The following is a 25,473-nucleotide window of genomic DNA, read 5'->3' as shown; positions in this document are numbered from 1 at the left end:
ACAAGTCATTGACAAAGGTCAGAGTTCATCTACAAGGTCAGAGTTCGACAGAAGCTTTTGAGAGCTACGATTGCCAGTCGTTTCTTGAAGTCATACGCAATAATAGTTTTAGACTTATCCAAGTGGGAGATTGTTGGATTAATGTCTAAGTCCATAACTATAATTGGTAAGACTTGACCCGACCCGGCATGGTCCATTTGGGTTGCATGGCATCATGCATTTGGATAGACTATAATGAGAGAAATAACACTTAAGGTTGGTTAATATATTATAAGTTCTAATATATTAATAAGATTATTTAATTAGTATTGATCAAGAATTAATCTAGGATTAATTAAGTGACCAAAAGAAGACTAATTAAATATATGGGTTGATTGTGTAAATCATCCATACTTATATAGTGGGCTAATGCTCCATGGATTATCCAGTTGGGCTAAAACCCATATGATGCTCCATGGTGTTTTGGTACCCATGGATCATGGAAATGAAAGGCCATGTCAATTAGGGTTTACATGTTGTAACCCTAACTATATATGCATCTTATTCTTGACCAAAATTGGCACTAGTATCATTCTAGAGAAGGGCTAGCCGATTTCAAGTGTTCTACATTTCTCTCAAGGTCATTCCAAAAGCAATTTATGTTGTGTGAACCATTTGAGGTGTCACACTTGGGGCACTAGGCACTCAAGCTTCATGAAGACTTTCTACATCAAAGAGGTATGTATTCTATCTTGTTATATTCATTGTTTTGTATGCTAGATTAGGATACTACCTTGGAAGTTCATATTTGCATGTATAATAGAGAAAACATAGATCCAAGGTATTTAGGGTTGCATGTACACTTAGGAGTGTAAGAATGCTCAAAACCCAACAGTGGTATCAGAGCCTAGGCTTGTTTTCAATTATACTTGATGCAAATGCTGAAAAATGCTGAAAAACTCGATTTTCTGGCTTTCTGGGCACTGGACTCGCCGAGTCCACTGATGAAATCGCCGAGTCCATGAGTAAAATCATCCTACTCGTCGAGTAGGTTCATGCACTCGACGAGTAGGAGCCCTAGACAACATATATTCGGCTTTTTTGGCTGGAATTGGACTAGGAACATTACCCTAAGATGTTTTTGGACTTATAAACTTGTTTTTGATGTGGTAATGTTCATGCTAATCCAATTTCGAAGATAATTTTCAATAGATTCATGTTTTGTATTAGTTTAACGTTTAGACTAATTACATGAAAAAGTTTGATTTGAATTATCTTGTTCTTATGAGTTGCTTAGATTAATAGGAAGTTATGTGAAATTGTTGTTTTCAATCCAAATTAATCTAAGAGTTGATTCTAAAATGTGTTTTTGTAACTTGTCCTCAAGTTATATGAAAAGTCACATTTAAGTTTCATAAAACTCATAAAAGTTGGCAAAGGTTACAAAATGAAGAGTCTTGTCTCATTGAATGGTTTTATGACTCCATAACTTGTCCTCAAGTTATGGAAGTTCAAGAGTCACTTCATTAAGTAATAAAATGTGTAACCTTAATTAATTCCATAAGTTATAAAATAAAGAAAAGTTAATTCTTTTATTAGTTTAAAGTCTTCCATAACTTGTCCTCAAGTTATGGAACTTGAAGAGTTTTTGGATTAAAACTACTTTAAACACATAGATTATGGAATTAATTAGTTTTGAATAGTTTCAAAACTTGCCCTCAAGTTTTGGAATTTGAAAAGTTTTCACTTATGAATACTTTAATTCCAAGTTAGCACTTAGAATTTTAAAAGTTAATATTCAACCCTTATACTTTATAATATTATAAGTTAATAATATTTATATATATGTATAAGAGTAAAGTCAGTCTTACCGTTAGTAGGCCTCATTCACGAAGCCGGTCTATAAGGGGAGTATAAGGCTACTGCCTATAAAATAACAGTTTAATGGGTGTCCACTCTCACCCACCACTTCCTTGACCGGTGGAGGGTCGTCAGCCGAACGGGTAGTACAATGACTAGAATTCCCCCTTCATTAAAAGTATTAATGATAAATACTAAGTAACTAGACCTTTTATTAATACCCAATCTTAGTTACTTAGGAAAATGTGAATAAGGTGCTAATCCATGAAATTACACTTTGCACTTTGTTTAAGTCGGTTAGTGGAGCGTGTGTGGTTAAATGGCACACTAACTCGTATTTAACAAGGTAGGCAAAGGGTAACTTAATGTTTATCATAGTATCGATGGAGCGTGTGTGGTTAACCGGCACATCGATTGAGGTGTAAACACTTAAGCGTACCAAGTAATTTGCATGGTTACTTCACACCTTGTTTTGTGATCCTTGGCATCCCAGTCACAAAACCTGAAGGGCACACTCGAGATTGAAACATGCCATGGAAAAGTTCAATGAATCTCAAAAGATCTAGGAGTTTCAAATCCTAATAATACATTTCGTTTATCTTGGTGGAAATTGGTAAATCGTCATTCACCTACCTTTAAATATTTTATAGCTTGGATTACGGCATCCCTCTTCTAAGTTATAAAATAGTTTGTTGGGTCCTAGCCTTAATATTTCATATTGGGTGTCATATTAAGGACTTTAGATCAACTATCTTGAATATCTCCTAAAAGATGTCTGGTTTAGACATCTATGATCTTCCCAAATCTCTTGAAACAAGCTTTCCTAAATGAAGATGATGTACCATGGAAATCATATTTCTTTCACCTCCTCCAGTTATTCTCCCTAACCCACATGTTCTTGAAAAGTTTAAGGTCACTCAAGCCCTATTGGCAAGCAAAGGTCTATGTGTGATCACATTTTGGAGATGTAGTCACATATTGACAAGCCGGGAGAGTTGGGTGTCAAAGTCTTGACAAAGTTGGTGGCTCAACTACTGTCTAAGTCACATAGTGAGTTCATTTGGGAATCCTATGAAACAGACTATGACAATACCCTTAATGATCTTATCTATTTGCTAAGATCAACTTCCTAAAACTTTATGGACATTGAGAATGATGACATTGGAAATCCAGTAAAGCTCTCTCTCCCCAATGGAAAGGGATCAGCCAAAGTCAACTCGGTTCACCAAATGGTAAAGAGAGAGGATAAGTCTGAGATAGTCCCATTATCAAGGGTTCATTGCCAAAGGAAGGAGCATTAGTTGCAAAGCTGCCAATTTTACCTAAGTATGTTAAAGTCAATAAGTTTGACTCTACTTCAGGTAAAATCCACTATCTAACTCTGCTAAGTTTCTATTCTGAGATTCTTGATACATGATGTGACTAGGTCACATGTTGATGTTTTAAGAATCAAAGAAAGTAAAGAAACTTAAAGAAAGAATATGTTGAATCTGATCGCGTAGATGGATTTCTATCGCATAGTTTGAAGATTGGATTCTTGAGCTACTTCCTAGGAGTTATGAGATATTGCTTAGGAATAGATAACAACAAGTTTTCATATGGATTGTAAGGATAAGTTCTTCTGCAAAGTTTTTAAAATAAAAGGAAAATTTCTGATTTTATTTAATTTAAAATATCCTTACAATGACATCTGTGAGAATTTTTGTTGCTTATAAAATTACATTAATAGCAAGAGTGGAAATATGAAATTGATTCTTTCATTTGTGGTAATGTCTAAATTTACCAAATAAGGAAAGATTCTCATCACCCAAGTTTCAATTGGACCGGAAGTTGGAATCATGCAAGTTGTATAGCATGATGAATGAGAACTTTCAAGTATTGGAAAATTAAGACTAATTACTTGTTCACATGGATGTGTGAGTCATGTAAAGGACTAAGGGATCGAGTACACATTCTTGTGCACTGGCTAAGTCCACCACAAAAGATTGATAAGATTATTCGTTATAATTTACTAAAGCTCAGTAAATATGGTTATACTTACAAGCTTAAGTGTAATTCTGAGACATTAGAAAAGGTTCCAATGTAAGGCAGAGCGAATAAGAAAAATCAACTTAGGTAGAAGGATAAAAGTTTCTCAAATCTGAAAAGATGGGAGAGTACTTTAGTATCATGTTATATGATCATCTTAATGATTTAGAGACCTTATCACAATTCATCCTCTAAGTGGATTCTGTTAGTTAAGAAGAGGGGTTTTGAATTGTTGAAGTGGTTAAATCAAGAAAATGATTCATACTTCGTTCCAAAAACAATTCTTAGAGTTATACTCTAAGATTGTAACTTGAGTGACATGTCTTAAATAAGGTTTAAAACAATCATCAAATGTAAGAGTAAAAGTTTTCTACTCTTGTACATTTGAAATTGGTAAGTTGTGATGTTTTGGATAAAACAGAGACCAACTAAGGCCAATTGTGTGAAGTGTTTGTCTTGATTAGAATCCGCACTATCTCTTAGATGTTTGACAAGGAAGTATTATATGTCAAGAGGACAGTGGGAGTCTTTAAGGTCTTGAAAGTCTCAAGAACTAATCAAGAATAAACCCTGAAGTTCTTCACTAGCACACGACTTGAGGTTTATAACCTATCGTGTTGACATATTCTGTGCCCATTCCAATTAAAGTTGGCTTTGCATATGAGTTCTTAGAGTTCTCAATTGGTTGCACAACAACTTGGAAGCAATGGCAGGCCCTTGAGCTGCCAGGTGGCAAGAAATTAAGATTGAGTTCAGTCCATATGAGTTTGGATTTGTCATTATCCTTGTCTTGTGACTATGGTTTTGACAATTCACATGGATAAGAACACATACACTAGTAAATATAAGGTTTCTCTCCGATTCATGAAAATGATGGTGAGGAAACACTTCCACCAAGTAGATTTGAAGTAGATAGCAATTGTGATATTTGCATTCTCAAAGTCGTTAGTGGAGCTGTGTGGTTAACCGACACACTAACATGGACTTGTGAGAAGTGAAAAAAAGGTCTAAACAATTGAGACTATGATTACGACATCCCTTTTCATAGTTCTAAAATTGTTCAGACACACCTGTGAGCTATCTAAAAGAGGTGTATGATTTTGATAAAGTTTTATCAAAACAATCTAGTATCAGAAATCTGAACTTTGGTAAGAAAGTCAACTAATTTCTGAGTACATATCAAAGCTAGTGGGAGCATAAGTGTTATGCTAATAATAATCATGTTAGTGGGAGCATGATAATTATGATAAAGGTTGCAAGTTGGCAATGTTAATTATAGAAAACAAAAGTTTCAATTGGGAAAGAGTTGTTTTGCTATAATTAACGGAGAGGAAATTATACTTCATCTCAAATCTAAAATCTTAGATTGAGGTTTTAATTGTATTTCATCAAGGATATATATATATATATATATATATATATATATATATATATATATATATATATATATATATATGAATGTCATGTTGGAATGGCTCAACATAAGGAAATTCAGTATATGGTTCCATTATTTGCTTTCTAAAGTTCGATTATGATTACGACATCCCTTTTCATAATCTGAATTATGAGAACTTGGAAAATAGAAATGGAAATGTTATAGCAAAAGACTGGTTTAGTCTTTAAGTGAGAAATCATGAATCGTGTCCCATATGCTTCAGATATAGGATCGATTACATGTGCTATATTCATCCTTTCTAAAAATTTTCCAAATGCCTGGGGCATTAAGAAGGGAAAAGGTCTAGAATTGGATATGACTAAAAGGATTAAACAATTGTCGAGGATAATCTAAGGTTTACCCAAGATTGGTTGCTCAAGGACAGTTGGAAGTATAGTGATAATTCTGGAAGGACCATATTGACATAATCTGTAAGGAGGCAACTCTTGTTTAGAAGTGATAGTCAAAATGGACTATGGAAATGTTTCAAGGTTAAAAATTATTCAATCTATGTAAGATTAGGAAACTCAATGCAAGAAGGATGTTTCCAAGGAGCTGAACTCCTTTGGAATGCTCTGTAATGGATGTTGTCAAGTCTTTCTGACTTTGTGCATAATCATTACAAGAGGATCAATGCATATAAGTTTAGAATCTAACAGATTTCAGTAAATGGCATGAATTTGGAATTCTTGTATTTGCAGTAAGGATTTGGGACTGTGAAAAGAGGATCATTGGAGTTATGTTCAATTGATCTATTTCACAAAGTAAATATCATAGACAAACATACTATGCATACTTGGTGTATGGCGTGACTAGTGTTTAGAAAACATAGTGTACATGATTGGAGCATGGGACAACTATTGTTTTAAATTCAAGAATAAAGTTGATAGCTGAAACAGTATATAATGAATAATGTGTAATCATATGGTGATAAATAAAAGATGTTTTATTTATGTTCATAGGTTTTGATACCATATTTGATTTAATTATTCTTGTGTTTCATTTTGCATGTTTTGACTTCCAGAATAAACTAGGTCATTGTTCTGGATGACTAAGTTATTCAAACCATCCACAGTTGGTCATATGTTGGAGGTAGATCTGAATTAAGACTGTCATGGGTTGGCTTGTAGAGGTCTAATATGTTGGACAAAGGGCTACAACACTCATGAGTGCTCATAAGTTATGAGTATTGGATTCAACCCGTGCTCATTGGAATCACTTCATGGATTTTATCACGAGTGATCATGAGACGATAATATCTTATATTCTTCAAACTTAGAGATATGAGTTGTTACTATGAGTTAGTTGTACATTGATTGCACGAAAACGCATTCGATAACTCAGTGTTATAAAACGTGCCTTTGTGTATGATTCAACGAGTAGTAGAACAAGCCATATGAGTCAAAGTTTATCCATTCATTTTACCTTCAGGATAAAAGCGATATCTGTGGGCCCCTTAATGATTTGATGATGACAAATGGAAATGCTCGGCCGGGCCAGGACTGATTTGATTTGTTCAATTAGTCAATCGTCATAAATTAGAAATCGGGAAACAACAAATGGACAGAGAGAATGATTATAATCCATCTCTCAGTCTATATGATATCTAGAATGGAGGAATATACGATCCCTTATCTAATGGACAAGTCATTGACAAAGGTCAGAGTTCATCTACAAGGTCAGAGTTCGACAAAAGCTTTTGAGAGCTACGATTGCCAGTCGTTTCTTGAAGTCATACGCAATAATAGTTTTAGACTTATCCAAGTGGGAGATTGTTGGATTAATGTCTAAGTCCATAACTATAATTGGTAAGACTTGACCCGACCCGGCATGGTCCATTTGGGTTGCATGGCATCATGCATTTGGATAGACTATAATGAGAGAAATAACACTTAAGGTTGGTTAATATATTATAAGTTCTAATATATAAATAAGATTATTTAATTAGTATTGATCAAAAATTAATCTAGGATTAATTAAGTGATCAAAAGAAGACTAATTAAATATATGGGTTGATTGTGTAAATCATCCATACTTATATAGTGGGCTACTGCTCCATGGATTATCTAGTTGGGCTAAAACCCATATGATGCTCCATGGTGTTTTGGTACCCATGGATCATGGAAATGAAAGGCCATGTCAATTAGGGTTTACATGGTGTAACCCTAACTCTATATGCATCTTATTCTTGACCAAAATTGGCACTAGTATCATTCTAGAGAAAGGCTAGCCGATTTCAAGTGTTCCTCATTTCTCTCAAGGTTATTCCAAAAGCAATTGAGGTAGTGTGAACCATTTGAGGTGTCACACTTGGGGCACTAGGCACTCAAGCTTCATGATGACTTTCTACATCAAAGAGGTATGTATTCTATCTTGTTATTTTCATTGTTTTTTATGCTAGATTAGGATACTACCTTGGAAGTTCATATTTTCATGTATAATAGAGAAAACATAGATCCAAGGTATTTAGGGTTGCATGTACACTTAGGAGTGTTAGAATGCTCAAAACCCAACAATGAGGAGATGAGGTTTCCAGTTGTTAGTCGAGGAAGCTCGTACAACGCCATATGTGTTTATTGGTATGTATTTTATCCCTATCTCATTTACTAATTTGGTGTTTATACTTATTATGTATTTGATGTTATATAGGGACGTTCCTTGTGAACAGTGTTCCAACTTTAGTTCTATTTGATTCGAGCACCACCCGATCGTTTTTATCTCTCGCACTTAGCAATAGATTAGGTGACTCTCCAGGGGAGTTTGATTATCCATTATAGGTAGAGATTGCCAACGATTGTCCAATACATCTATCGAGGGTTCATCGGGGTTGTGTGTTGGAGTTATTTAGCGAGCGGTATCCAATTGATTTGGTTCCTATTCCTTTGCACGGGAGAAAGGTGATCATGGGGATGGATTGGTTGAGCCCTAATGGGTGATGATTGATTGCGAGCACCGGTTAGTTCGAGTTCGAACCCCAAGTGGGGGAGAAGTAGTTATTTATGGTGAGGATGCTCAGCGTGGACTAGATCTTTTTTCAGTTGTGAGAGCTAAGTGATACCTGCAGCATGGTTGTTCTAGTTTTATGGATTATGTATTGGACTCCAGGTAGGAGAGAAAGAGGCCAATTGATGACGTGTCGGTTGTTCAAGAGTATTCATATGTGTTCCCAGAGGACTTTCCTAGAGTGCCTCCGGAGAGGCAGGTTGAGTTCCATATTGATCTGGTTCCAGGTGCGACTCTAATAGCCAAGGAACCTTATCGATTAGCACCACCAGAGATGAAAGAGTTGTCTACACAACTACAGGAGCTATTGATTTTCTTTTTGTGTTTGATTCTTTTACTTGTTTGAATCTAATCGATCATTCATTTTTTATACTTACTATTAGGTTTCCTGTTGGTCTGTACATTGGACAAGGGCGTCATACCCGACAGGATCGGGCGCGCTGACTGGGTAATCATGTTCTGCGTCACGTTAGAGCTACGATTGGTTCAGGTGGTAATGCTCTGAGCTTACTCCTTTTCGCTTGGATCTGTTAGGTTTTTCGTGAGGCTAGAAGTATTCGTTGTGGGGTTTTGCCCTGTACGAGCATCCTTTGTTGTGTGGATGCTCGCGGACGTGAAACTCTCTTGGGGCAACTGTCGTGGGGAACCCTCGGTCGCGTTGTTGGTCTAGATTAATCCTTGGCATTTATTTTTGGGTAGCTTTTCATGTTTTGTCCTGTATCTTATTTGCTTTTAGTTGCTTTTTGTTGAGATATTCTTATTTGTGTAATTGTTTATTCTTCTGTTTTGACGTTGAAGCCTGTTGGCTTGTATATGAGCCCGAATGTCTAATTGCTTTTGAAGCTGAGGTTGGCATTTATGATCCTCTGCTTTCGGAGCTGCTAGTCAGTATAAATGAGATGGGCTTGGAAACCAGGTATCTTCTAGGATTGAGATTGTTATATCTGGGTCCCTGGTTTTGGGTCTACTAATTAGTGCACGTGAGATGATTTAGATACTAAGCATCTTCTGGGATTAAGATTCTTATCTCTAGTCCCTGGTTTTGGGCTTGTTGGTCAGTACACATGAGATGAATTTATGTGCCTAGCATCTTCTAAGACTAAGGTTTTAATCCTTTCGAGTCTTACATTATGTGTTATATTTGAACTATTATAGAAGTGAATACATTTAGTATTTAAGCGTCAGTCTGGGTGGTCAGCCCATCCGGTAGGCAAGTGATTATATAAGAAAATAATTCATAATTATCCCTTTTGAATAGGAGCTAACTTGTAGTCATCCCTTCTGAGTAGGGGTTACATAATGTCCTAGCCTATGCCTGGCTTTGCCTTAAGTTTCTTCAGGTCTTTTCTTATTCTTGGCGTTCCATGTCCTTGGTATGGCCCTCTCTTCTAGTGTCTCCAATGAGTAGGACCGTTGTGAGTGGAGGCTAAGAAACCTATTGTCATATTGTCTGCCCTGAGTGATCATTCCAGGTAGTAATATAATGGTAACTAGTATGGAAAGTTGAGCATTATAGATCTTAAGAGACCGGGTAGTATGGCTGCTAAGAGCTAGGTAACATAACTATTAGGAGCTGGGCAATAAGGCTACTAAAAGTTGGGCAACAGAGTTGTTGAGAGGTAAGCAATGCACTTGTTTTTAAGAGATTGGTTGGCTTCTTGCAAGATCTAGGCAACCGAGTTACTGATGAGAACCGAGTAGTCGCACTGCTGGCAAGAGCTGGGCAGTCGGACTGGTGGCAGGAACTGGTAGTCGGGCTGCTAGCAAGAGTTGGGCAGCCAGAATGGTGGCAAGAACCGGGCAGTTGCGCTGATGGCAAGGATCGAGTTGCCAAGCTTCCTGTTCGAAATGACAGTTTAATCTCTCGGGGATATGCTATCATGCACAATATCAACTCGTCTTGTAGCTCAACTTTGCCCACGAAATGGAGATAATACTTTTGCACAATGTTGTATCAACCCTTCTACTCCCCCCCCCCCCCCCCCCCCCCATTCTTTTTTTTTTTATTTTGGAAAAGGTGAAACGAGAATGACAAATGTATGGTTGTTAGGCCTTCTACGACTAAGTGTAGGTTGCTATCTTGTATTGCTGGTTCGACCAAAAAGGTGTATGAACTTGCATATGAGTATGTCATTAATTTTCAAGAGTTGCTTCTGCGGGTGACGAATTTTGGTATAAGGCTTGTCATTTGTAATTTGTTGCAAGGTTGTTTCACAGTTTGATGGAGATTTGTGGAAACCAGATAATGTCTTGGGGGGTTTTGTTATATGCATGATTGTATCGGAGGTATTCGATTGAGCCATATATCATTTTTGTTGGTACTTCTTCCGGTGGCAAATACTAGTATGTGTATCATAGGTAAGGAATTGGAGCTTTGACTTCATGATCCATTAGCTTGTGTTTGCATGCTTGTGTCTCATTCATTTGGACAATAGTAATTTATCATGTTTCATGCTATATAAAGAATAGTAGAGTCAATAGATAGGAAAGACGCTCAAAACAAAATGGGCACACAGTTTCCTAGAAGTTATTTATAGCATTTTTCTTTGTTTATCTATGCTTTTTTCCTTCTTTTATCTTTTTATATTTTTTTGTACAATGACATAGGTCAATCCACTTTAGAGAAAGTTCTTGGTTAGCATGCAACTAGTATGGTGGCTAATAGTCTCTTCCAAAAAAAATCAACTTTATATAGTAAGGATATCTTATATGAAAAGAAGTTTAAGTTGTCCTCGGGGATTTACCTATTTGGTCTATGTATATACTAAAAAGAGAGCGAATCCATATTGTAATAAATGAATAGATTTAATCTCCTGTTGCCAAGTGTTATATTATTAGAACTCTTTATCAACATTGTATGTTACATATGATGTCACTTGTCAACCTATTAATTATCAATTTTAAATTTAAAATTTAAAATTTTTCACTATAATTATATTAAATTATTAATTGGTTATCCATTTTAAATTTTAAATTTTAAATTTTTTCACTCTAATTATATTAAATTAATAACATCAAATTAAAAAATTAAATTAAATTAATACATATTATAAAGTGATATAACTTCACGTATTTATTTAAATCAACGATTATAATTTTATATAACTAAAAAATATACATTTCTTAACTAATAATTTATTTAAAATAATTGATTAATAATTTTGACTCTTAAACATGAAAGTTTAATTAATTTTATAACCGTGGTTCTCACATGTTATAAACTAGTATCTTAATAATGCTAACGAAAATCTATTAGAAAGACGGGAAAGTATATATGGATGTGAAAATGTTGCTGTTTGAATGTAAGACCTTGCAAAGGTTAAGTGTAAAAGCTAAATAAATGATGTTTTAGTTCTTAAGAATTTCATCGAGCACCTTATGTGCATAGCTCATTCTTCCTCCTTCATTATGCCAGTTAAATCTACCAGAGAATCTAGAAGCAAAACATTTTGTTACATTTCGTTGAGCGCTTTGTTACATCATCCGATTTTTTTTGGATATGGAGATGGCATCAGGAACCGATCAGAAGCTTGTATTCTTCCCAACAATCTTCTCTGGAGAATTTTGCCGAACACCTTGTGCGCATGACTCATTTCTCCCTTTTTGTTAGCCGATGAGTATGTCTTTGTAGTCAATTGACGAGAGAATGCCATCAATGGTGCGTTTCCCAGGAGCTGTAGCTTAAATTAGCCTCATGTTTCAAGCTCTAGGATTAAATATGCGTCTGCATCTTCAAGTGTAGGAGCCAAATACTGTCGATTTTACTATCAGACAAACGAGAATCGAGATTACAGAAGTGAAACACTTATTTGATTTTGGAGTTTCTATGTGCGTCGACCATGTATAAACTGAGGTAATTTGAGAGTGAGAACCTGGATCGAGTTTGCATAAAGGACTAATGATTTGGTTATGTAGTGGCGTTGCCTTAGAATGAGTTTCTTCAAAACTCGAAGGTATTGTGCTCCATTTTCAATTTCGCGAACACCACGTTGGGTTGCTTCTAGTTAAAGAGTCTGTGAAGATTTAGGGTTACTATATCAGGATAATCGTCACCACTATTGTGAGATTTGGAGCCTTTTGATGCTTTCGGGTGAAATTTATGGTGGTTGTGATATAATTGAATGAGAAGAATATTTGTATTTTCTCCTCTTTTTTTTTCTCATCAAATGGGTTTTAAGAACAATTATTCCAATGTATCAAGTGGGTATGAATGTTGTTCACTGATAATGAGCCCTAGTAATGAGCCCTAGAAGTATAGAGTAAGTAAACTGTAGTTATATCATATGTACTTGGTGTTTAGAACACCAGAACCTATTAGTATTTCTTTGTTTGAGAAGAAGATCAAATTGTAATATAAGTTTTTGGAGACAAAACCTTTGAAGATATACAAATCTTAAGAGCTTTGGGCATATAAAGCTTCTGAAATACAAATATGTGGAGATATTTGAAGATAAATCCTTTGAATAAAAGATCCAGAGATCTTTGAAGATATGCAGCTATGAAGCTGAACATCTGTAACGTATCAAATTTCAACTCAAAATTTTCAAATAAAAGTGTAAGTGTTTATTCAAATCTCAACTACAAAATCTTAAAAGATGACCATTTATTCTTAAAACATTTATCAGAGTATCATTAAAAGTTATCATGTGTACAAGTCTCTCATTGATGCGATGCAATTGAGTTGTGCCCCTGCTTTAATATAAGAAAACCTGAAAACATTTAAACCACAAATTGTAAGCATAAATCTTACCGAGTTTCCAAAAATATCATATAAAACACAACACCAATGAGCAACCATGGGTTATCAGCAACCCTGAAGACTACCTGAAATCTAATTGAGCAAACAACACGCCCTGTGGGTTATCAACAACCCTGGAGACTACTCGAAATCTCAGTGGGCAAACAACATGCATGGGGGTTATCAGCAACCCTGGAGACTAACCGAAGAGTAACACATATCACAGTAGTGACAAATAAGACCCAATTGGTCAGCACATATATACTACCATACAGACTCATACAAACATGCAAGAGTCACAAAGATAGTTAGCATCTTACATTCACAATTTAGGCTCTTGCTCTCTATTTATCTGGTATAACTCTAGGTTCCATGCCTCTAGCAGTATTTGAGGAGGTCATTAGGTCAGTCGGTTGGCCCTATCTTATAAGGTTGATTCTAGCGGGATGGATCCTATTCCTATCAGAGACATGGGTACTACCGCTTTAGGGAAGATATGCGTGTTGGTTCAAGGAGTTGGGTGGCAGTGGAGGGTTCTAGATGATGATATTATGGAGCCGATTAGACAGGTGGAGCCGGAGCATATCCCCGAGCTTGCCTTCAAGAGGCGTCAGAGACCTAGGAATATGGAGCATGATAAGCCAGAGCCAAGTTTAGCCAATGTGATACACCTTCTGGATGCTCCACATGAAGAGCGTCATTGTATCATGGCTTTGATTGCTGGGGTGATGTAGCATTTGGGCATGGACTATCCACCTTTTCCTCAGTCGGGTCCTTTTGTTCCACCACCTGCTCAGCCTGGTCATGATAGTGATGGCCCTTCAGGAACACATCATGGGGATACTGATGATGATAATGAGGATGACACGGAGGATGATAAGGGTGAGTATGAGAGCAACAATGAGTAGGTTGGAGGGTTGATCCTATGTATTTTCATACTTATTTTTTCTTATTTTGTGGGATATTTTTGATACTCATGTATGCTTTTGATTTTATATTTGTATATATATGGTTTCTGTTTTACCGTTTATCTAACCAAAATTCAGTTGATGTATTGGTTAATGTAACAACGTAAATTTCGAAACAAAATTTTCAAATTTTATAAAACATAATTCCTGTAATATTCATAAAACCCCCATGTTCAAAATTCAATCCCAGTGTACAATAATCCCAAGATCACAAAATCATAAAATCCCATGCGTGTGTACTGATCAAGCCGGCGCCTTCCCACGGTCGTCACTAGTACCTGAAACAAATAACACCAAACACTGTAAGCACAAAGCTTAGTGAGTTCCCCAAAATACCACATGTAACACATATTAGCCACTCGAGGCTATAACTCTGTGGGTCCGTGCACCCAACTCTGTGAACCCTCAGGTTCTAACTCTGTAAACATGCACAGCATAAATCACATAGAATAATGCAATGCAACACATAACACATATATAGCATACAAACAATGTATCATATAACTCTGGTTACCTACTCAAGGTAAAGTATAGTGAGAAGACTCACCTCGTGTATCTCGCTAACTCGCAAATCCCGGAATCACTCGTGCTCGATCCCTCGAGCTATACTCTTCCTATAACACAATTTATATTTCTAATTAACACTTTCACAACTAAGGTTGACTTCCCTTGACAAGTCAACATTGGTCAACGCTGGTCAATGGTCAACTTTGACCGGACTCGGCGAGTGCACCGAAGCGACTCGGCGAGTCTATACACATTCACTGACTCCCTCGGATCCTCTCCTGGCACGTCAAGTACTTCCCTGACTCGACGAGTTCCTTCTGGCATGAATCGCGGGGCCACCACGACTCAACTCGCCGAGTCTGAAGAACAACTCGGAGAGTCCCATTTGACTCAGTCCACTCGACAACCCTCTCTGACTCACTGAGTCAACACCTTAACTCGGCAAGACCACTCGCTGAGTGGTTAAGGACAATCTTCATGCTACTCGCCGAGTCTGTTCTTCAGACTCAGCGAGTCCATACCATGCATCAACTAAAACTCGCTTCTGAGGTCAGATCCGCTCCATTAACTCATAGATCCAGTCCTTCCAAGCACATTCATCATGTAAAGTCACTATCTTGGCTACCATGCGACGCCTACAAGGCTTCTTTCGGTGAAATGACATCTAAAATGGTAACCTAAGTCTCCAACTCAAAAGGAAAGGCATAAAGCAGAGCATTTGGGACTCTCTGGACCTACTAAGGTCCAGATCTAGGTACCATTTCCCCATGGGACCTCTCACACTCCAATTACATGATAAACAAGGCAAGAAGATACCCTAGATTTGACCATATCAATAAAAACACGAGAATAAGCTCTGAATATTACCTCAAATAGCTTCCTCTGCCGAAATGGAAGTAGATCCAAGTTCCCCAACACTTCTAGCTTGGCCTTCCTCTTCCCTTCTTGCTAACACACACAAGGATGATGAATAATGGCCTCTTTTCTCACTCACAAGGACTCTCAGATGCTCTGGTGCTCTCAAGGTCGAAGGTAGCCGCAATGAAGGGTTATAAGGTCCTTTAAATAGGGCTCAGGGCCGAGAAATTAGGGTTTCATTAAACAGCGTGGACTCGCCGAGTCCGGCCGCGAACCCGCATCCAAATCCGCGATCATACTCGACGAGTTCTAGGCTCCAACTCGCCGAGTCTACTCACAATTTACCAAAAATAATAATTGATTAATACCTTGGAATCCGGCTGTTACAATTCTCCCCTACTAGAACTAGACTTCGCCCTCGAACTCTTGCTCTGCAAATAACTCTGGATGCTGCTCACGCATCTCACACTCCGGTTCCCAAGTCATCTCGGACCCCTTCCGATGTTGCCACTGAACCAAAACCAGGGGTACCTCCTTGTTCCTCAGAACCATGATTTTCCGATCTCTAATGGCCACTGGTCTCTCAGCATAATTCAGGCTCGCATCCACCTGAATATCCTCTAATGGAACCACTGCCGACTCATCGGCTATACACTTCCGCAGCTGCGACACATGGAAAGTGTTGTGAATCTGCCCCAACTCTGCTGGCAAATCCAAACGATAGGCTACCCATGTTTTAAAAATAAAAAAATTGTTTTGAAAATTTACGTTGTTACATTAGAGGGTAATTTTTCTTGACTTGTTTAATGTAATATATCTTAGATCACGTTTATTTTCCTCTTTGAGCTATAGATCTCGAGATTTCTTTCCTTTTTGGCACAATATTTACCATATAAACACATGAAATCACACATAACATACACATACACATAGATATACACATTTTGCTTGTATTCTCCCCCATAAAACTTGTGAAAACCGAAAATAGAGGGGTATGAACTCACCTTTGCTTGTTGTTTCGGTTTGAAGAAAGAAATGGAAGAGTTTGATGTTGGTTTTGGCCCTAGACAGCTTCTTGAGAAGACTTTCGCTTAGATAGGTTCTAAGAAGCATGATCATGAAGTTTCACGAGTTAGAAGGAGATTTATAAAAGATTCAAGAAGCTAAACCATGGATATAAGCATCAACTTACCTAGGATGATGATTTCTTATGGAAGAACCTCCTTGAAATGCTCTCATCTACTAGAAAATAGACCTTTAATGACACGCTTTTTACGACACGCACTTATTAATGATACGCAACAAGGCGTGCTCTAAAAATAATGTCAGATCTTTAGAAATTTGAAGAATTTAGGACGAGCATTTTTGCATACCCTAAAATTAGTGTCCAATAAAAAATAAATTACAAAGACGGAGGGCGCTTATCTTAAATGTTCGCCCTCTACAAATGTCACTTTATAATTTTTTACTTAAACATGCGTTTTTAAAGGGGGAAATGAAATCCTTAAAATTTCTAAAATTTTGAAGTACCCCGCTTTCCACTCTCTTCTGTAGATCTCCCTTCATTCTCTCCCCCCTTCTCTCTGCAAACCCTAAGGCATTCCATTGCCACCACCAAACCCTAAAAACTCTCCTTATATTAGGGATAAACCACCCTGATTAAAGGAAAAATATCATATCGAGGGTTAATCTCAATATTGCCGACAATAACTTTTTGGAGTCTAAAAGCCCTAATATCATGTCAAACTATGGGTTATGTACAATCAGAGCTTGATGCTAAGGAAATAGAAAGCGACCCAACCTACCACGAAACCTAAATCTAGGAATGAAGCTATGGAGGAGGAAGGGTTTGCTCTTCTTCTGATTAGCTCAAATATGGTTCAGGGGTTTAATGCATCCGATTGGCTCAAAAAAACCCTAAAGAAATCCAAAACATCATCAATAATAAACCAACATCTTCTGCTAAACCTCACATACGAAGCTTCGTTGGTTCCCGATTAGCTCTATTGAAAACCTCGATATGTCCACGTTATCATTATTTGATGATGATGGTTCCCGATTGCTTGTGAAATTGAAGCTCCATTGGATGGATAAGAAAAGGCGAAGACATGGATCAAGGTATGCTTCTACATCACAAGTGATTCACATCTGTGGTTATTTTTCCTGAAATTCTCAATTCTTCTGCTCTTTTCAATAGAAGGGGAATCAATTGCACAAATTCCAGAGTGAACAGTACATCCTAGCTCCGGTGACGCCAAACAACAGCTAAATAAACTTGATTTCGGCTCCACGGGTCGGGTCAAGCTGCTGGAGCTCTCGGAGAAATGCCGGAGTGAAATTGATACGTTCCGTTTAGTCAAAGATCCTCTAGAATCAGGCAAGTGTACGAGCATAGTGATAATCCCGGTTTCCGCTACTTTTTTTTTGCAGATCTGGATTTGATGAAACGGTGAATCAACAAAGAGCTCTGGAAGCACTTTCGATCATGATTTCCGGTTTTTGAAATTGATTAGTGAGGATGGAAACGATCAATTCGAGTGCTGTGCCATAGAGAATCCATCGCTTCATTTGAGGGTTTTTTGGAAGGTTAGAGATGATTTCCATTGAAGCGACGCCTTCTTCAACTTTATCGGAAGCTGGTATGATTCTCAACAAAGTCTCCACACATTTAGGCCCAACGTGTTCCTGAAATGTCTCGTCATTCTCACTCCCGTCTTTTATCAAACCACATAACAGCTTCACGGCGATCGGACGGCTGGGTTTTCGTGCTCGCATAACTGAACCAGTACTTGAACCGAAGAGATCTGATGATGAAATTGAACGTAAATGAGCACCGATTGACGATGTAATCAAAGGAGATAAACAGAAAATTGGAAAACTCACCTTCCGTAAAGTTGTCCTGATGTTTGAACCTGGAGGAGATTGAGAAACTACAAGGAATGTTCGAAGAATACTTTGTTGAACATTTGGTCCGTTTATTGAGATGAGCGAGAATAATTTAAAAACATTTTCTTCCGATTCCAGAAATGGAATCTCATGTTGATCTAGTTCACCGGAAGTTAACGATAACGCTAGATTCATAATTGTGGCTACGACCTTTTCAACCACAATCGGCATTGATAAGCTTTCATGGAAGAGTATTCCAAACAATAGATCCACTGCACCTTGTTTGATCATTTTTAATCCATTTTGTGGCACACCTGAGCGTTTTTCCAGGGCTAAAATGGCAGCCTTCTTCATCTCTATATTAACGTGAGAAAGCATAGCAACAAGTGACTCTACTGCTCCGCTTTCACAAACTGTAAGTTTTCCATGATCTGTCATATCAACTTCTGATAATGTCTCCGCCATTTCCTGTTGAACAGTTTCAGACCCTGTGTTGATTCGTTTTTTCATCATCAATTTCTATTGAACATTAATTACAGACATTATTGTTTACCTGAAGAAAGAAGGTGAAGTAGAGGTTCAAAATAATTAGCTCTGGCCATTTGCATGATATTTTGAGGGAGAAAAGAGTAATTATCCAAGAGTTTTTTGGCGTCAGTGGCAGCTTGAGGATCATCGCTAGGGATGAGCATATGGACCGGGGAACCGGCACCGGAACCGGAACCCGATGGAACCGGTCGGGCCGGGACCGGGACGTTATTTTTGTGGATTTTTGGAACCGGGAATCGGTAGGAACCGGAACCGATTTAACCGGAACCAGTGGAACCGGCAAAAACCGGAACCGTATGATGCTATTTTTCAAGGAGCGGTTCCAACATTTGAAGACACGACAAGAACCGGTAGGAACCGGGAACCGGTAGAACCGCCGGGCCGGTTCGGTTCTTGATTTCGGCCGAAGCCGGTTCCCCGGTCCGGTCCGGTTCCGGCCGGTTCAGTCCTTTTGCTCATCCTTAATCATCGCTACAAGATATGGTAACAAGAAGAAGTATGCAACCTTGACTACTCCCAATTATGTTTCTTGCCACCTCATTTTCTGATAATTCCATGAGCAATTGCAATGCCAACTTACTTTCTTTGATCTTTCGTGCTAGAGAACACACAATCAATTTGATGCCATCATGCGTTTTCGCTATGGTTTCCTGTAAGTTACCAATCAAAGATTATCAACTTTTAATTCTTTAGACGTGTTTTGATGTGATTCTAAATTGATTCATACCTTCCTGTCATCGTTGTTGGTTGCAAGGATGCGAAGAATAACGAGAACATGCGATCTAACTTTAAAATTCTTGGTAGAAAGAAGCAAAACAAGAACAGGCAAGTAGTCTTCCATCATCATCCATTCTTGATGAAGCTCTCTTTCCAAACACAAAACTCGAAGCTTCCCTAACGACACTATCACTTCTTCCTCCTCATTAGAAAGAATCCGCGACTTCATAGAACCAATAAAAATCATCGTGTTTCTATCTCTCCACTCTTCCATCGATTGACGAAGCGTCTTATTAGTCCTCAAACCCGATGCTTTCAACGGCGTCTTCGTAATCGAACAACCATTATTCCCTTCCGCCAACCACTTCTCAATAGCGTACCTCTCAAAGCTATGCCCCGACGGCGTTTCCACCGGATCTTCCATCACGTCGCCGGTGATTAGACAGTAAAACGATTGAAGCGGTTCTAACGGTTGCCGCCCTAACGAGTTTCTCTTACTAAAATACTTCTTTCTTTATATTCACTTTTTTTTTCTTTTAATTATTTCATACAGTTTATTGTTGGTTTATCTAAACTAACTTCAGGCTCAATGTAACTGCTTTATAAAATTCTCATTTAATTTTAGTTATGTAATAATAACAACTTATAAAATTACTAGTTTCAACAGGGAGGAGTTAGATTGAGGATGAGAATCTGTGGTCAGATTATATGTTTTGTGAACTGTCACTTTGCTGCACATCTGGATGTTATTAACAGGCATAATGACTGCACATTGAGTTCATGATACTCCTTTCTGAGTTATGCATAACATATAAAAAACGAGGAATATCAAAACTGTATCCATGGCAGGTACTTCTCTAGTCTTTTTAACTATTTGTATTTTCTAGTTTCTTTAACTTTTAAATCGATTTTATTTTGTTAATTGAGGTTCTGTTTTTCCAGGTGGACTGCCTTCAGGTGGATGGGGTGCTAAATCTTTTCTACTTAATCACTTTTTCTTAACCATTTGTCCTTTTTGGCATAGTGCTGGGAAAAGTTTTGTTACAGAAATCTTGATGTTACTTAGAGTGTTTTCAATAAGAAAAGTGGCAATTCTTGTTCTTCCCTATGTATCCATTTGTACAGAGAATGTCCGGGTATTTTTGTATCTTATTAGTTGAGAATTAGTATTTATGTTCTTGAAGTTCATTATTTGTATTTAAGTGATGCAGGAAGAACATCTTGAAGCCTTACTGGAACCACTTGACAAGCATGTTCGTAGTTAATATGGAAGCCAAGGTAGAGGAACACTTCCTAATGATACATCTGTTGATGTTTGCAAAATTGAGAAGACAAACTCTACTCAATAGATTGTTGGAAGAGGGGCGTTTTTCAGAAGTTGGGATCATACTAATTGATGAAGTTCACATGGTAATTTGAATTTCCTTTATTTGAACATTATGATGCAAACAATAAGCTCTTTTTATCATTCATTGTTTCGCAGGTTGGAGATCAGCAAAGGGGGTATCTGTTGGAACTTATGTTGACAAAGCTTAGGTATGGAGCTGGTGAAAGCAGGTTGGAGTTTTCAAAAGGAGAATGTTCAGGGTCAAAAAGTGGGAAAAGTGACCCCACTCATGGTCTTCAAATTGTTAAAATGAGTGCCACTTCACCTAATGTCAATGCAGTTGCTAATTGGCTTCAAGCAGCTTTGTATCAGACAAATTTCCGACCTGTTGTGGCAGCTGGATACACCTCAGAATAGTTATACACTGAAACAAGTGGCTTGGTATGGTTTTCGTTGGGTCCTTAGCCTCTTACTTATGGAGATCATGACACACTTTTTCTATTACAATGCCCTGAGAATTTGCCCCAGTCTTTAAACAACTGTCGAGCTTGCTTGATATGCCAATAGAGAGGCTGTCATATTCTTGATTTGCAACTACATAGCTTGATTGATCCGCTAGTATACTGTATACATTTGCACATGTTGAATATATTGATAAGTTATAGTATTTTGATTTAACTTAGGGACAATGTTTATTCTGTAGGATTTGAATTTACTCCTCTTAATCTGCCAGTATATTGTATACTCATTGAAGAATGCTTGAAAAATTGATGTCAGTTAGTTTAAAAATTGATGTCATTTACTCCGGGAGTTACTCCAGGAGTTACTTACTCCAAGAGTTACTAGATAGAATGAGCCATCCCACTGCCCATGTGAGTTTTTTTTACCATTTTACCCTTGAATACATAATGGACGTTTAATTACAGATGGTTCCATTGTTAATGAAAGCTATTTGATGCCAGAGGCAATATTCAACTTTTTTATATATGAAATATACATGTTGATATAGTATACATATGTGTGAGTATAATTGTATGTATGTGTGTTTATACAGGGTAGTGCAAGACAATTATTTCAACGGTTGCAGGGACCAATGGAAGAGGATACACTGAAATCTCATTTTGAAACAACATTACAGAAGGACACAGGTAGTCTCCCAATAACTTTCTAACTTATTTTATGCTATGCAATTATTATTATTATTATGAATGATTCTACTATACTCATATAATCATTTTTCTACAAAGAATGATAATCAGGATCCAAAACAGTTGCAGCAGCCTCATACTTCTCATGCATTTTCTCTTTCTCAAGTCATGCCAAATAACCTAAATGGCGGGCCTTTCCTCACGTCAGTTCTCTATTGTACTTTTTACTTCTTCTTTTTTTTTTTTTTTAACTTTTTTTAATACTATATTCTACGCAATTACTAAAATAGGCCTCTAGAACTATCCGAACCAAACTGGGAGCTTATAAGTGATGCTATTAATAGCACTTTGCAATTCAAGGTAACTATCATATTTGCTGTGTTGTGTTGGTTCATGATGTATTGTGTTGGTTAATGATGTACTTCATTCAACCCCGGACCGTATTTTTTTATAGTTTTATATTATAATTATGCCTAGAGTATTTCATACCTAAAGAACTATTTGTTAGCTCTACAACACTTTTTGAATCTGAACCTTGTCTTTCATCACTAACACCAACACCTTTTAAAAGGTGCTGGTGTTAGTGATGAAAGACAAGGTTCAGATTCAAAAAGTGTTGTAGAGCTAACAAATGGTTCTTCAGGTATGCAATACTCTAGGCATAATTATAATATAAAACTATAAACAATTTCATTTTTTGATATATATTTTTTGTTTTGTTTTGCAGAGGATACTAAAGAGCAAATCTTGCAAAGGATATTTTTTGTTTTGTTTTGCAGAGGATACCCCTCACATTTTCCCAAATACCCCTTCCTCTACAATGTTTTTTTTTTCTATGTATTTTGTGCATCAGGTAAAGTTGATGGAAGAAAGGAATATGAAGCCACTTGATTCAAATCTTGCAGCATTATCAGCAAGATGCAGTAAAGACTTGAAGTTGAATTTGGCTAAGTCATTCTTGAGATGGGCCAATGTACAACTGCTTATCCATATAATCAGCTGCTTGGAGCATTAGTCTTAAAGAATTATGAAAGGCAAGATGCAACTTTATTTAGTTGGAATTTGATGTACATAGTAGATTAGATGCAAATTTAGATATTGTAAAAAATAGAATTGTATGACATTAAATTTTATGCAATGGATTTTATTTTTTGTATATGATATTTTATTTATATTATGAGACATTAAATGCAAATTTAATTTAAAAATTAATAAATATATAAATATACTGTTTTTAGAACATTTAAAATTATGATACGCAAAAATGTGTGTCATCTTCATTTATGACATGACCTTTCTTGACAGGGGCTTCCTTGATACGCATTGCGTGTCATAAACACGCGCGTCGTAAGGTTACGACACGCAAATGCGTGTCGTCTTCCTTTATGACAGGGCCTTCCTTGATACGCATTGCGTGTCTTAACCGAGCGTTGTAAATGTGCGTTTTAAATACGCGTCGTAAATGCGCGTCGTCTATAGACGACACTCAAAAGCGCGTCGTCTCTCTTTATGACAGGGCCTTTCTTGACGCGCATTTGCACGTCGTCTGAGCGTTTTACGATGCGCAATGAGCGTTGTAAAAGGCTGTTTTTCTAATAGTGCCTAGATCTTGAAATTTGGATGGAGGAAAGCAAAGTGTTCTTGAGAGAATTTGGAAAGAGTTGGAGATGAATTATGGGTGTGTGTGTGTGTCTACTTTCGGCCGAGAGTGAGAGGGAAGAAGAAGAGAGATGAGGTTGCATGGGAACATGAGAGGGCTTGGATGTTTGGAGTGTAATGAGCCTATTTATCCACCAAATAAAAATTAGGTGGCACCACACAAGTCAACTCGCTAAATCTCTCTTTTTTTGTTTTATTGGGCAGAGAACTTGGGCTAGGAGAAAGGATGAAGTAGCTTGGTCCAAATCCTTTCCTTGGTTCGAATTTATGAGGCCCAATAATTATTTTTCGGCCCATTGGGCCTTTTGGGAAACTCACGACCCATTTTGGTATAAAAGAAAGGATTATGCCCATTAGGGCTAATTATATTTGTTATAGCCCAATAAGGCCCATTAAAGATCAACTAGTCCATTTTAGGCTTATAAGCCCCAAAAAGGTTAAGTCTCATGAGAGTGGGTCCAATTAGAGCCTATATAAGAGTTCTAAGCCCAAAATAGTCAAATTGGAAGCTTATTGGTCCATTAGGCCCAATAAGAAAATCCTAGTCCAAAATGGACTTGAACCGGGATTTTTTTAGGGTCTCCAACCTTTTGTTTACTATTTGAATGTTTGTATAGAGTATTTGATGGAATTTTTTTGTCATTTAATAAGCACCATACATGTTTTCAAGTTTTAGCTACATTGTTATCTTTGTTAAGGGTTTTACAAAGCATCAGAATTCCTAGTTGTGACATCATCCCCCCGTTAGAGGGAATTTCGTCCCAAAATTCTTTTTAAAGCTAGATTTGAGAATGCGAGAATAGGTGAGGGTACTTCTGCTTTATCTGGTCTTCGTGTTCCCATGTGAATTCTGGTCTACGTTTTGCGTTCCACCGAACTTTCACAATCGGAATGCGACTTTGCTTAGTACGCTTCACTTCCATGTGCATGATTTCGACTGGTTCTTCGACGAACAGGAGATTCTCGTTGATTTCGATTTCTTCTAATGGAACGACGAGGGTTTCGTCGGATAAGCACTTCTTCAAATTGGAAACATGGAACACGGGGTGTACACTGTTGAGCTCAGTGGGTAGCTACAGTCTATAAGCCATTGGACCGATTCGGGCAAGAATCTCGAAGGGTCCAATGTATCGTGGGTTTAGTTTTCCCCGTTTCCCAAAACGAATCACCCCTTTCCAGGGAGAGACTTTTAACAACACCCGATCCCCGATTTGAAATTCCAAGGGCTTTCGCCGTTTATCAACGTAACTCTTCTGTCGGTCTCGTGATGCTTGAAGTCGAGCCCTGATTTGAACTATCTTCTCTGTCGTTTCGCGTATGATTTCTGGTCCTGTTAATGCATTGCTTGGTGTCTGTCCTCTTGCTAGCTGAGTGTCACCTATCTCAGCCCAACACAACGGTGATCTACATTTACGCCTGTACAATGCCTCGAATGGAGAAACTTTGATGCTTGAGTGATAACTGTTGTTGTACGAGAACTCGATTAAAGGCAAGTGGGTATCCCACGACCTTCCAATGTCTATCAAACATGCACGAAGCATATCTTCAAGCGTTTGAATGGTTCACTCGCTTTGACCATCCGTTTGTTGGTGGTAGGCAGTGCTCATGTCAAGTTGTGTTCCCATAGCTTTCTGAAGCGATTGCCAAAAGCATGAAGTAAACCTATTATCTCTATCTGAGATGATAGATATTGGCACTCCATGGAGCCTCACGATTTCCTTGATATAGGTTCTTGTTAATCGTTCCATCTTGTATGAGTCTTTTATTGGTAGGAAATGAGCGGATTTTGTCAACCTGTCAACTATTACCCA

General features: G+C 37.5%; 1 long non-coding RNA gene and 1 pseudogene across 1 annotated transcript; both read right to left on the bottom strand.

Annotated features, from left to right (window-relative positions):
• Nucleotides 1–11,538: 11,538 nt before the first annotated feature.
• Nucleotides 11,539–12,662, bottom strand: LOC111904999 (uncharacterized). Its single transcript, XR_002854706.3, has 2 exons — nt 12,178–12,662; nt 11,539–12,069 (listed from the first exon to the last, which is right to left on the bottom strand). It is a non-coding gene; the product is annotated as an uncharacterized LOC111904999 (long non-coding RNA).
• A 4,551-nt stretch (nt 12,663–17,213) lies between these two features.
• Nucleotides 17,214–20,288, bottom strand: LOC111905001 (U-box domain-containing protein 44-like; annotated as a pseudogene).
• Between the last annotated feature and the right edge of the window lie 5,185 nt (nt 20,289–25,473).

The sequence above is a fragment of the Lactuca sativa genome, chromosome 6 (genome assembly GCF_002870075.4).
Source record: "Lactuca sativa cultivar Salinas chromosome 6, Lsat_Salinas_v11, whole genome shotgun sequence".
Classification (NCBI taxonomy): Eukaryota; Viridiplantae; Streptophyta; class Magnoliopsida; order Asterales; family Asteraceae; genus Lactuca; species Lactuca sativa.
This window is presented reverse-complemented; position numbering and strand designations above follow the sequence as displayed.